Source organism: Sprattus sprattus, assembly GCF_963457725.1.
Source record: "Sprattus sprattus genome assembly, chromosome: 7".
NCBI classification, from domain to species: Eukaryota; Metazoa; Chordata; class Actinopteri; order Clupeiformes; family Clupeidae; genus Sprattus; species Sprattus sprattus.
This window is the reverse complement of record NC_137926.1, coordinates 12527427-12541491: the sequence shown is the minus strand read 5'-3', so window position 1 is coordinate 12541491 and position 14065 is coordinate 12527427.

The following is a 14065-nucleotide window of genomic DNA, read 5'->3' as shown; positions in this document are numbered from 1 at the left end:
AGTTAGAAGGTTATCACTGTACAAACACTGAAAGATATTTGTTTTCTAAAACTCTATGGGAGTATCAATGTAATCTGCTCACCGATAGGAACATTTTTAGTTTCCCTCCCTATATGATGCTTAAATATTGAAAAGATTCCATCTCATAGTTCACATACATGTAATATGATTATGTAATTTGTATGATTGTTTAAAAAAAATAATACTGGGGATGGGGGGTGGCAACCCTACCCCCTACAGACACATTCCGAATATATTCTGATTAATTCTATAATTATTCTGTAATATACATATTAAAGGCACCCAGTGCAACTTTATGTAAACATTCAATGAAAAATAAACATTCAATTTCTAGTCTTTTTTTACACGTATTAAGTTTCAATAACTCTATACCATTACATATCGTCATTCAAGGAGCAAAGATTAGACGTCGTTGTGTGGTGAGAACTGATAGAAAATCGTCAACAACAACAATCGCCGGTGGGGAGAGGCCATTTTTCCATTGACTGGAATCCTGCTGTATTTATTGTAGGTTACAAAAAATAAAGAAAATGGCGGCGATTGTTGTTGTTATCGATTTTCTATCAGTTCTCACCACACGACGACGTCTCATCTTTGCTCCTTGAATGTCGATATGTAATGGTATGGAGTTATTGAAACTTACTACGTGTAAAAAAGACTAGAAATTGAATGTTTATTTTTAAGCCTCGAAAGTTGCACTGGGTGCCTTTAATATATCTATTCAACAGGACACTGTTTACTATGTATAAATATCAAACAGGTTAGTACAATACATGACATTGACTCCCAGAGCCACATCATTGTTTGTCCAGTCCTTTTCTCCGCTACTCCCACTTCCCCCTTTGTTTTGGTCTCTCTTTTACTCTTTCATGTACTGCAGTAAACAAAAATTAGACTTTTAGCATGACCTTTGGGTCTACATATAACATTTTGCTTCTTGCTCTGGTGCCTGGCTGTATATCAAAGCTACCCTGGTTTTTGCTGGGATGCTCCTTTTCTATGTCCCCCTCAGTTGGTACTTCCCTGTATTCCTTGCACCCACTCCGGTCCTCGCTCTCTTCCGGTCTTCCTCCTCCCCACAGCTCCCACTGTGTTGGGAGTGAAGAGGGGGGGGGGGGGGGGGGGGGGGGGCTGCTTTGAAGTAGAAAGAGTCGAATCAGGCGCTCAATAATTGAAGGTCTGCATGCATGAACACGTGTCTGAATGTATGTGGGCAGATCAGTGGGTGGGCTCTCCCACCACAAATGTCTGAATTGGTAGATAATCTCAGCTTTCCAGCTCATTATGTAAGAGGAAAGAGAGTGTGGCTTGGATAACCAGAATTCCTCTAAGAAATTCCTCACCCAAAGAGGCTGTTCTACTGGTTTTATTCCCATTATTCAAAGTTTAATTATTCAAGGAACAATTGGAGAGTAGACTATGCAAAAAATATGCACCTGTGTTTTCATGTCATGATATGTACATGATAGTTGTGTGTTTAAGAGTTGTGTGTTTAAAAGTGTAATGAATACAGCCTGTGAGGTTTTTTCAGTTTATTTTGTGAATGAAGTCTGAGATTCAGAGTGAAGGCATCTGGGACTTTGTTGGAAAATAGCATCTTTTCTTCAAAGAAAACTACTTTGTCTTACCGATATGTTGATGTGGTGCACTGATATTATGAGAGATGGCACCCATAACTTGTTCATTAAATGAATAGATAATTTAGGAAAACGATCCAGTCTAGGAGGCATATTAAGGTAAATATCCTGAGGCCTTTGTATGTGCCAACATGGTACAAGAAAGCATACCATGAAAAAACATCACCACACCACATCTACCAATGTTTTTTAAAGCACAAAATGTAATTTAACACATATCTTAGTCTTACATCGCAGTCAGTGCATTAACGTGCTAGTGAAGTAGCGTTAAGGCTTCTTCATTGGAAACTACCCTAGATTAACTAGATATTTCAATTGTGTCAATTATACTGTTTTAGTGTTACACCACTAGAGGGCCAACGTTGACCAGAGTTGATTTCCATTTGGTGCAAAGATCATTACAGGACCTCGGAGACTTTCGATTGCTATCACAGATACACTTAGATACATTAGCACTAACTCTGATTGCATTTCCTGCTCAAAGGATTCTTTGAATTCATTATCAGCGGCAGATTACAGATAGAGGCGAGTGTTAAGCATTCAGAAACAGTACATTATGAGCTGCCCTTATGTTTATCATCCTCAGACCAGGGGGGTATTCCAAGATGGGCTACGTGGTTTAGTGACAAACCTGGATATATTAACTCAGAGGAAGTGGTAAACCTCTTAAATTAGCCCTATGGCTTTGTTTTTCTAGGACACTGACGCAGTAAGCCTTTCCATAAGGAGGTTTGCTACTTACTAGGTGTTAATTTACCCAGGTTTGTCAATAAACCACGAACATGGAATACACGCCGGATTTGTAGACTAGGCCTGCTGACTGCTACATTTGTGCCGTAAATAGAATGGACGTTTTACGCGCAGTTCGAACATCTTGACGCTTGGGGGCGATGTGTCCATATGGAAACTACTTTCTGATTGATCGTGACCAGGTATTTCCCAGACCAGCCAGCCGGTACCTCGCACATGCGTCCGCACACGCACTCTCTCTGCTGTTGAAAATAATAAAAAATGGGAGGGGGAGATGGGCTATCGCAAAAAAAGGAAAGCAGAAAGGCAATCGTTAAAAAACAGACAGGGGCGAGTTTCCATTTGCAGCAATCACTGTGAACAAATACAGTGGATTCATTATGTAGGCTGTCACAACTGATTTCTCAACATTTTGCGAATGTATTCTTTGTATGATGTTGCGCCAACATCAATAACAAACAACCTGATCACCTCGTTGTGAACCATAGTGATCTTATGATCAGCCCCAAAACACGTCCCCTTATATACATTTATATACAAATATCATAATATCTTGCGAGATTACCACTTGGCAATGTGGGGATTTATTTCTGCAATCCATTTATGACCTGAAAAAATAGGTAGCGTAACAATTGTTCGATGGAAACAAATATCTCTAAATAAAATGCATGTCTAGTAAGCCTCTACGATAGGCCTGCACCATAATGTCTGGACACAGACACCTCTCAACTCATCTGTGGTGCATTGGGGTCCGAGGCTATTCTGCTAAACGGGCTTTGATCTTCCTGACAGCACTCAGGACGAGAATAACTATGAGTGAGAGATGGTTGTATAGAAACACCTGCTATTACGCAAACGTCAATATTTAAGATGCAATTAAATGACCGAGTGATTTCGAGTTAATGAAAACGCCTAGAATGGTGGAAAGTTGTGTGTTTTCTTCTTGCTTCACAGTCATTCGTGATGAAAGAACACCGACCTGAACAACCGACTGGAATGTAAAGTCAGAAATAACGCCCTGTGAAAGAGAACTTTTCTTTCCTTTAATAAAAAAAACACTATCCGCCCCCTCATGTACAATGCTTGGAATAGTAACAACACTGCGAGGCTTACTAAATATAGCAGCCAGTGAGTGTTAACATATCAACTTCAGAAGGAGTGCAGGGAAATGGTTTCCGTACGTGTTGCAGTTATAGCTATATGGAGTACTATAAATGTAACACAATGTGTTTCGCTTTAATTAAGACGGGACCGATCATGTTTAGCCTAATCAAGCAAATACAGCAGTTAGATGCACTGCGGAATCCGCATGTCTTATTAAGTGGATAGTATTATCCTCTGAGCAATCGGCTCTTTAATTTTTATTACAGGTACTGTTGATACAGAGTTCTCTCCAAACATTTAATTTTAGCCTAGTGTTTGCAATTCATTCCTTTCAAAGAGATTTTGGGAACAGAACGTTCTATTTATAGCAGTCTGAGTTCTCAATGGAAGACGCTTGTGCAGCAAACCGTGCGTTTATTTGTTATGGAAGGAGACTTAAAGCCTTGTTACGTAACATAGCATGTGATGAGCGAGAACGGGTTGGGGAAGAAATGTCGACCATGCAGAGCGCTTTGCACAGAAGATAAATGACCAGAGCGCTATGTTGTGCTGGGTGCTCTTAATCAAAACCGAAACAGTATTGACCAACCCTTTGGCCCCGGGAGACTTGTCGCATTTGACCATTGAGATACTTCACTGGGTTGTGAATGAAGATATACTTGAATGGATAGCTCTAATGAATGAATGAGCACACCGTGGACTACGTTTCTTTGAGACAGCCTCATACTAAAGTAATTGTTACAACACACACCTTAGCTATTAGACAAAAACTTTTCTAACGTTATGCTGCGGGCAAATGTGTCAAAGCCAGTCCGTTCATAAATATGCACCGCCCTTATTCATGCGTTTCTCTCTTGAGGTGACTATTGTGCATCGGCTCTGAACCATGTGATTCTGGTGGTGGTGGTGGGGTGGGGAGTGTATTCTATAAATAGCTCTATAGCTCGGCTTCCATTGACATCATTTAGGCAGGAGAGATGGAAAAATAAACAGTGAGAGAGAGGAGAGGGGCGGAGATTCTTAATCTGAGCTTGAAATTCAAACAAACCCCCATCAATCCTTACTCACATCCAGCTCCCAATAGTAAATAACCAAAACAGTGTCCATTTCCAGAACGTCTACGTCGCCCGATAGGAGATAGAATGGAACAGCTAAAACAGATGGGCGGGACATCAAACATATTAAAAGATCCATGTCTACACACAACCTTGTATACCAGACAACCCAAGGCAAATATTTTGGATGTCTAATTAATGGAAATAGGGTGTGTAATGTTTTAAAACGGGCAATATTGACTCAGAGTGCTGGTTGTCTTCCACACACTTATTAAGGCCAATGATTCCGTTCCAACTGGATTTGATATACCGGACAGACGGGTGGGGTGACTGGTGTGTCTATATTATAGGAAGGGAGAGCAGAATGTCTCCATACCCCTGCATGTCTTACTCACCTACGATATGGTTACGTGCAGCTGGCATTGGCACTGACCTCTGAGTGACGCGTGACGTTGATTATTTCAAATGACGTTTTCTGATCCATTTTGGACAGGGTCTACAATCACAACATTATACTAGACTATATGGTTGACAAAATCCAACCATATTTTGATTTTCTCTCAATCTGTTCTTTCAAGAGAAATTCTGAAGCATTGGTCATATCTTTTTTTCGTCGTTAGTTTTTGCCACTGTCATTTCGCCAATCCAGAGTCGTGGTTAATCACATGTGTTCATTTGGACTATGAGTCGACAGTCGGCTACGACCAACAGCCGCGACGCTTAAATAGCTGATGATTTCGCCTCAGTTGAATACACCATTTATGAACATTTTGAATACTTGTGCCAGACAGTACACGTAGTGGCCTTATGGGCTGCCTAACCTATTTCATCACACTTACGGCGTTAGCTTTAAATTAACAAATAGATTTGAGTAGATGGTACCAATTCTTAGTCTATAGCACCTCGGTTACAGGGAGGTCAAATGGGTGTGATGCGCGACTAAAAATACATTTAACATAAGATAACAGTGCCATAGGCTACACTGTGCACTGGAGAACACCGTCGTGGAAAATGGCCTGACTGTTTCACTCATTCTTTCCTAATGTCATTTTTTAATCCAAAACATTGTATGAGGATGTTTTGAAGTCGGCAGCATCTGTTGTGTTCCATCACGATTAAGTTTTCGGTTATGTTTTATTTGACATGTTACGCCACCTTAAAACAGCATCGTTTCATTGAAAATGGGATAAGACAGCTTCAGACGTGAATCGATTCAGAAGACTTACAAAGTCTACCTTTTCACTCTGTACATGTAGCTCTGGGTATACACTTAAGCCCTGTTCATAATAGGCAGATCGAGTGATTTTCTCTTACTCACTTAATTTTTCTATGCTCTGCATGGGCAAGGTCCCCGCGCGAATGAATGAATGAATGAATGAATGAATGAATGCATGCATGTTGTCTGTTATGAAATGTTTATTACAAGTCTCATTTGCACCATTCAATAAGGTAAAGAGTGGTAACCCTCCTTCTGGCTTTCACTATTTACCCCTTCTATCCTTTCACCCCCACCCTACCCCTGCACCCGTCCACCCTCCTTGCCTGCTGAATTAATTTGATACTATTTTTGAAAGTCAGTGTTTCTAAGGGATACCTAATGACGCAGTGACGTCAATGCAGGTCAATAGCACACTGGTTGAGAGGAGCGTGCTGCCAGCTGCGCATGCAGGCTATGGCAGAGTGCTGGAGAACTCCCCCCAAAAGCTACTGTGTGTACGTAAAAAAACAGCGTCTTTGACGTTTAATAAACACACAGTCTTCTTTAATGCGCTCAAATCCTCAGAACGGTTCAAAATACTTCGTGAAACAACTAAAGTCCAACTTCTCACAGCAAGTCTGCCAAGAAATGGTGCTATAAAGCGAGATGGGATCTGTAGAGTGCGATATCCTCACACTTTTTTGTACTTCTCCCCTCAATCTAGGAGGAGCAGAGAGGTCGGGACGCATCCAGTCAAATCCCATGACCAATGGCAGGACTATCGTCTTTTCTTTTATAACCGCTTGGTTCTCGTACGTAGCACGATGTTCTCGCATTTCCATTCCAGCCTCGCCACCAGAGTGCCAACACAAAACACTTCGCGACAAACAGAAAACTGAACCAACACGGTATGTGACCCATTTTCTTCGTCCTGACACAAAAGGAGCGGTTTGATGCTTTTTTTTTGTCTATCTTGCTCTTTTTCAGTTTCTTGAACCAAGTCGAACGAGTTACTAACAATGTAAGTATATGCTTTATCTGCTTACAGGCAATAACAAATTACGAGATTGGTTGATTTTCAGATGTTGCGGACTATAGTTCATTCATACAGAACAGTCCACCACATAGACGAAGCTGTGGCTCAGTACAACGCTTTCTTCAATGAACACCTGTGGTGAATGTTTGGCAACAGTATTGTTATAGAAGATATTTTGTTGTACATGTTGGTGGTCCGATATGGTGCAGACGTTTGTAAACGTCTGTACACATTTGTTCTGTGTACATTAAGACTCATGCTGCCAATTAACAGTCAGTGCACATGCATACACGCGCATTGGATGAGTGGACCAATTCCTGAATGCGCTAATGCATAGGCTTATTCACGTGCTGGGGTTCCTCAGGTTCCCCTGCCATTCCGCTAAAATGCCTGGTAACAGCCTGCCACTAGGAGCTGTCAGACTACGTTCTATACGCTAATGGCAGGTTTCCACACCACATTCACCTGAAAAATCTTACTTTGATTTACGACAAGAGGCACTTCTATTACAACAACGGAAATACCCGCGTGGGAATTTGTTGAAAAACTATACATACAAGATTATTTATAAGTATTGTTAGCATTTAGGGGGGAAAAAACTCTTGTTTGAGACTGTTCCAAGTTAGCAAGTCATCTTGGTAGAGTGCAGCAATTGGGAAATTAAAGACAAAAAGTTTAACAGAAGTCCCATCAGAAGTCAATATTAATGGTTTGCAGGCATTATTTGCAGGCGTTCTTCAGATTGTACCTGGTGAACCTATCCATGTGCCCTCGCAGTACAGCTACTGATCAGGACCATGGAGAGCGTCGCGTCTAGATCACCTCTCAGTTCTATTGCAATGGAGCACTGGGATTTAAAGAGTATAGGAGCAACGCCCCAAAATCACCAAGGCAGGTAGATGTTACCCACAACAGTGTTGCATACCTTGTTCTGAACATCACACGTTTTCTTACATGTACACAATATCATATTTACCGACCTCGACTTCTTAATTTAAAGTTACAGCATGTCCGCAGCGTATCTATCTTGTTCGCGTCCCGTCAGTACACGCACAGGTACAGAGGGGGTTTACAGAGCGTAATCAATGGAAATAACTTTCTACATAGCATGAAGTCTTTGTTCCAACTTTTCAAATCAAGGCGTGGGAGTTTAATATCACAGGAGCAAAGACGTGGGACTAGCAGGGACATTTCCAAGATGGTAACATCCACGAAGACGTATAAAATGTCTCTCATTATGCCGGCACTTACAGTCCCTGCAAATAATTCAGAACCACTGGTTTGAGGGTTCATATAACCTATAGGGTTCCATTGACTTGAAACACGTTACTTGTGCGTCATTGTGTCACATAACTGGGTCAACTTCGTGAATGGCAATATGCTTATGAAATACAATTTAGCAAAAGTCAAGTTTTTAATGATAACTATTTCATACTGCATATTGATAGTCATGCATGCTGTCAGTACATTTTACTTTATTTGGCAGTTTTTTTGTTTCCTGCTCTTCATTTGTAAAAATGGGTGGCAAAATGCAACACAAGTTGCCAAACTATAGGCGGACATAGCTAAGGCCGTGTTCTTACTGTGTTTGCCTGTGTCGCTGGTGGTAGTGATAATGGGAGGTGTTTTAGTAGAGTTGCCTCAAACTGTTAGATCGTCAGGGCAAGTTTTGTCTGACTGCATGATGTTGCCTGCTAAGATGTTTATATGGTGTGTAAAGTTGGGAACCCGTCCATGGGGATGTGTACCCACTTGCAGATCTTCTAACCACCTAAGGCACCTACTTGTGTAGGTTCAATATGGACACAGACTACTTTTGCTACTTTATATGATTCAGTGTTTGGATGAGGCTTATTGTTGAACTGTATGGTGATAAGTTAGACTACATTTCAGAGGCAGTGGAAAGGTAAAAATAATGCTCGAGCTGACATTTCCATTAATGCCAGAAAAGGAACCTTTGAAACTTAGAAACCAGTCCTTAACAGCACGCAGTATGCGTTCCAAAGATATACCCACCATTGAGCTACTGCTGCTACTTAACTGGTTGGAAGATCTGTCACTGCATCAGATCAGATACAATGCTTATGAAGCATAAGAGGCACGATATGCATGCGTATGTAAGCATGGGCACCAGAACACCATGTCAATATTTAATTAGTGTTTAGGTATGTTTTGGAGGACAGGGGGCGTGAGGGAGTTGTGAGAACAATAATGGGAGACGTAGGGAATAAAGTCAGAGATGCGTTCTTTTGTTTTTATATTACGCGCAATTATAACCACAAATATCATAATTACTATAGACACAATACATGGGTATGTAAGTACTACTTCAGTGCAGCACAAGAACAACCACAAACAGGTTCCCTATAGTTATAACAGTGTAGGCTAACATCTAGCCAGACCTAAGGAACTTGTCGTGCGCTTTCGAGATTTTAACAATTTACTCTGTTTGTACAATCTGGACACCACCAATGCATTTTTCGACCAAAGAAATACGACTCGAAGGTTAAGCAGCCCCAAGGGGTCAGGGAAGAGACGAATCTATGTATATTTTCTAGTGGGGAAAATCTGCAGTGCCAGCCACAGAGGAGCTGTGCTTATGCGATAAAAATAGCATCGAGCGATGCGACGGGCACTGCCCTTTTTCTCTGAGCTGACTTTTCGAGGTAACCGTTTCTCGTTGTGCAGACAGCTCGATTCCTAAATGAAATACCGTGATCATGTCTCGCGTGACATCCACTGGATGCCGGGAGAACGCAAAAGTCGAGGAGAGTCCGTGACCAAATCCAGATGAGACTGAGGTTAGATAAAGGGATGATGGAAAGCGTCGTATTCATAGAATGGTTAAACTCACCGTGTAGCTGTGCTCTGAACTGACAGCTCACGGCGAGTCGATTCCGTGGGCGAACGAGTCTGGCGCGTGGGCACGAGCTGCTAGCAGAAAAGGCAGCTCACGTTGAGATCTTCCATGCACTAGTATTGTCACCTGCTAGAACAGAGCCTTTGTCTGACACAATACGTGCAAATGGGAGCTAAGCACAAACAGGGGATGCTTTCAAGGGTACCAGTAGCCAAGCCTAACATTTCTGCCACAAAGACTTCGATATAATGTAGCAGCACATCACATTTTATACCCCAACTTCCCACATCTCACCTACAATTGTTTTATGGTTTCAGGCAAATGTCATTAGAGATTGGCTTTTGTATGGAGCTATAGGCTGGAAAGTGGGAGAACCTAAACGTGACGTCAATGCCCAGTAACTGACGCAGCCCTGAAACGAAAATAAAATCTATTTTTCTAGTCAGCAAGCTTTAATTGTTGCAGTTTTAAGGTACAGAGTGGGATAAATGAAAAGGACAAACAGTATAACTGTAACATTTGAATAGATCGTGTAAGCATTGATTGTTCCGTGTATATTAAGATACAAACAACATATCAGCCCAGGGTTTTCCGGTGAAAGTTCTGCGAGGACAAGAGGACTGTACAAAAAAGGATTAGCCATATACGGTTGCAACATGCCAAACGAACCTGAAATAACTTAAATGCCAACAGTGTGCGCTCAGGTAGACATGTAGGTAGTGTTTTGTGTTAAAACAAGGGGGTGGTAATCGGAGGCTGATTGTTAAAAAAAACACTGCAATGATGCAATGGAGGGGAATCGGAGCTCTTGTGCAGAGTTGGAGAGGCAAAATTAATGTACATTACATTCACTCCACGTAACGTTCCTGAGCGATGCCTTTGTGAGTGTTTTTTCCTTCTCGTGAACTAAAAATAGCATCCGGGTTTGATCGCGCTCCAGAAATAGACAGAGGGTATCACTTGTATAAAAAGGAACGTGATTCTCAGGAAAACTTGGACTTGCTGCCGAGGTTAGAAATGACTGAATGACTGTTTGTTGATGCAATGTGTTGTTTAAAGGAGGGTGTTGTATTAAGCAATTTGTGCATTTCTTGCCTGCCTTTTTTTTCATGTACATTTCTATTTCCCTTTTTTTTAGGATGGGTTCCCTTTCTTGGTAAGTACCGTTTGCACGTGTAACGTTCACGTACCTTCCTCTATTCATTTTTTGCATGCGCGGGAGCACGTCTTTCATATTATGCTGTTTTTGGCTTTGCATAGGTATAAGTATAGGGCATGCATGTGTGTGCACGGAAAACTGACACCTGCGATTTCAACGAGAATAGCCAGTTTCTGCAGTAGAGGAATCACCCTAATGGTAAATATGTGAATGAGAAGCAACTGCAAACTCCTTTGTCTGACGGCGCTGTTGAGTCTCTTTCCACATTTCTCTCTCTGCAAGTATGTTAAGGAAGGGACTGGAATCCTCCTTTGATGAAGTAACCAATTACATGCTCTCATCTTTTAAGACAAGGACTATTATACATCGTTGATGGAAAAAACAACAACGGAAATATACTGGCGGACTCTGAACTGCAAAAACGCTGACCGATCAGGGAGGGTGTTGTAAGGAGCTGTCCAAGCGGTGTTGGTGCTGAAAATATGTCTTGAGGCACAGGGAAATAGGAGGGGATGGGTTATCGTGTAGTGTCCTGCAACAAAATCACGAACATCGGGAGAGCAACAAATAGATACATTATAGAATGGATTGATAGAAATGAACAATGCCTGCTTGTCTGATGGAAACTAGAGGAGCTATGGACGACAGCGAGTGTTTGAAACTCGCTATTAAGTGACATACGTCGGAAAAGCTCAAGTTGGCTGCTTGTGCGTACAGCAGTTTGCTGATCTTCCCGCCTGCGATGTTTGAACAGTATTATCAGATGATGTGCAGGAAAACAGAGAAGCTATAGGCGGGCTGACTTGCATTACTCTTCCGCCCACGTCATGTATGTCTTTAGTGCACCATACTTAGGCGAAATCATCTTGTACTGGGTGCTCGTCTAATAGTTTTTACGCACGCCACTCTTGAAGCCTTGAAAGATAAATGTATTGTCTTTCTTCCCTGCAAAGAACTGATAGAGTCCTAAAAGCTTTAAATGTAAAGCGGTATCGTGGCATCGCCACGCAAATGTTAAAATAGATTAACTATATTCTTAAAACGATCAGAATGTGATCATCACAGCAGTACCCATCCATTTTAGCTTTGCGTAGCACTAATGAGGCGTAAAGATTTCTAATCTCAGCCGTACAGTTCGTCAATGATTTTATCCTCACTCACTAGATAGACAGTCAACGACTGAGCATCGCTAACAGCTCTGTGCATTAATTACTCCCCAGTACCTTCTAAAGTCAGTCCTCTTCAGAATAATTCCCATGATATCCAGACAGAATGAGCTTTTAGGGAAAAAGTTTGTCTGTCTCTGATCCAAATAGATCTAAATACATGGTTTGCTTTGTGATGTTGTATGGTCTTGTCCTGTGAGAAGAAACTACAGAGATCAACTTCTTAAATCCACTCGTTTTTGTCTAATGGTCATAACCTAGACAGAGGTGATATCGTCTTAAATAATTCAATGCTGGCGTGTCATTTTAGTGGAAACAACACGGCTTCTGGAGTCGTGACTGCTAAAGTGAGTAATATGCGCGCGTTGGCTGCGTCAGGAGAGGCAGTCACTGTGCAGTGCAGACGGAGGGGGGGGAATCGTGACTGATTGGAGACGTCCGCAAATGAAAAGACTACTCAATAAAACTCTCATCAGGATATCATACGGGGAGAATTTTTCACATGTTCATGCCTGGCCTGAATTCCTCTCCATGTCCAGTCCACTGCCCCTGCACCAACAAAGAGAGGAGGGGATTTCTCATTTTTCATGGGGCGGTTGAGGGGAGTCTTAGTTCGGGATGAAATCAGACACAGAAGGAGGGAGGGGGTTGATCCAGATATAGATCGTGACCCTCCCACTTGGTACAGTTACTTGTACACCATTTCAAGAATGGAATGCCTGGGCATGTTAAGGGGCGTTTTGATAGATCGATGGGTCAATTCAAAGTTGGAACAGTGAGAAAAGGACGCCAAAAGTAAGTACGATAATATTTTATCCTGTCCTTATCCAACCTGTTTTTTTAAAGTAAATAAAAGAATTGATGCTCAACATAAGTCTTGTCGTACAGTATTCATTAGTAGCAAATGCCGCAAGTGCTCAGTGTCACTGTTAGGATATGTTGTCACGCATGTTGGCATATTTATTGCCCTCACTATCGTTATTATCATTGCTGGTATTATTCATCTGTTTAATACCATCTTAGTTCATTACGTTAGTCTGTTGTATGCATAAAACTTAAGAGGGTTGTGAGGGGAGTTTAGAGACCCCCTTGTCCTCACTTAGTGGTATCCTCCAGTGAACTCTCAGTGTACATGCAATGAAATCGCTTCAGAGGCTTGTCATGTTGTTGTTGTCGTGCAGGGGCGGTGTGGTGCCTTCCACACTTGAATTACATGCATTAGACGCTGCAACGTTCTGCTATTTTTCATTCGTATAGGCTTCGACGTCATTTGGGATAATCCGTTAAAATACTGTTCATCGTGACTATAGCGTGCTCTCAAACGCATTTGAAATCGCAATTGCTTCTCGGTTGCTATTGTGAATGTGGTTTGTATCGGTGGCGAATCCCGAAACATATAACCCTTCTCATATATAAACAAGGAATGATGTAATTCCTCTAGTATAGACATGGACATAGGCTACACATGAACAGCTGCTTTGTATACAACGCTAGACTAATGTATTTATCTAGAGTCTTGCGCCAACTAGGATACAATCCCCCCCCCCCCCCCCCCCCCCCTGTTTTTCAAAAAGGGGGGTCCCTATCTGAGCGAGACACCGATTGGTGGATGACGATTTTTTGTTTGCTCCAATAAGATCCCTCGCTGCTCTCTATTTATTGCGAACAGATTACAGACTGCTCTCTCCTTACCCAGAGCACTCCAGCGGCTATAGCGGCTCAGTTCAGTACTGGACGACAGCACGAACGAAGGAAATAAAACCTTACAAAATACACTGGTGCTCACAGAGACTGAGAACTTAATGATACAATTAACTAATAAGGCGTATGACAGGCGTCCTTCAAAATCAAGCGAGCTGAAACAATACCCTATTAGACTGGATCGTGGGCAGATAGAGGAAAAATATAAAGTGTAACAGGAGAATTCTCAGCACCACGGACAGCGCTAGATGGCAGTTCGCTGGCAGTGGGATATCTGCCTCAGTGGAAGTCCTCTGTTCGCTTAAACTGAAAATGAGTTGGAGACGCACTTGAGTGCACAAAACGTTGATGTGCCATGGTGTTTCGATGGATGCAGGG